The sequence below is a fragment of the Diaphorina citri genome, unplaced genomic scaffold (genome assembly GCF_000475195.1).
Source record: "Diaphorina citri unplaced genomic scaffold, Diaci psyllid genome assembly version 1.1 scaffold591, whole genome shotgun sequence".
Lineage (NCBI taxonomy): Eukaryota > Metazoa > Arthropoda > Insecta > Hemiptera > Psyllidae > Diaphorina > Diaphorina citri.
Genome location: NW_007378025.1, coordinates 167,151 through 167,866, shown reverse-complemented (window position 1 = coordinate 167,866; position 716 = coordinate 167,151).

Sequence of the window (716 nt, the reverse complement as noted above, 5' to 3'; positions counted from 1 at the left end):
GGGTTTTTTTTTTTTTTTTTTTTTTTAGGTTTGAATTTGATAGAGTGATCTGTAACTGCTAAGGTCTTATCATCCCGAAAGCGAAGGAGAAGTAAGAAAACAAGACAGGAGGAAGCCAAGCCTTTCCGAGAACGAACCTTATCTGTTTAGGATAAAATCCGCCCCCGGGCGGAAATCGAACCCACGAACTAGCGCTTACAAGGCAGACGGGCTACCATCCAAGCTAACTAGGCTGGCTGGAAATTCTCTGTGGTAAGATCCGGCATGAAAAAAGTTTTTTCTTTATAATTTTTGGGGGCACGGTTGGTCCAGTGGTAACGCGCTTGCTTGCCATGCAGAAGGTCCCGGGTTCGAATCCCGCCATCGACAAAAATTTGTACTCGTTTTTCGATTGCAAATATTTCAACGGGTTACTTTCTGGCGTTCTCGTGTTGACCCAGCACCTAAATGGGAAGTATAGTGTCTCTTCTCGCCCATCTGATGAGAGGCATACTACGGGATGGACATGCTACGACACAGGCCACATGCGTCTAATGTAGCAGTTGTTCCATTGCTACAAAATAAAAAGGCGATGGAACACTCATCTTAAAAAAAAAAAAAAATCTATGATCACAGAAATTGGGCGGGCATAAAATCGGAAGGAATTCAAACACATCGCCCCATCTCTTTAAGCCGCAGTGTACTAACTTACTATCGAGGAAAAAAGCTTGGAAGTG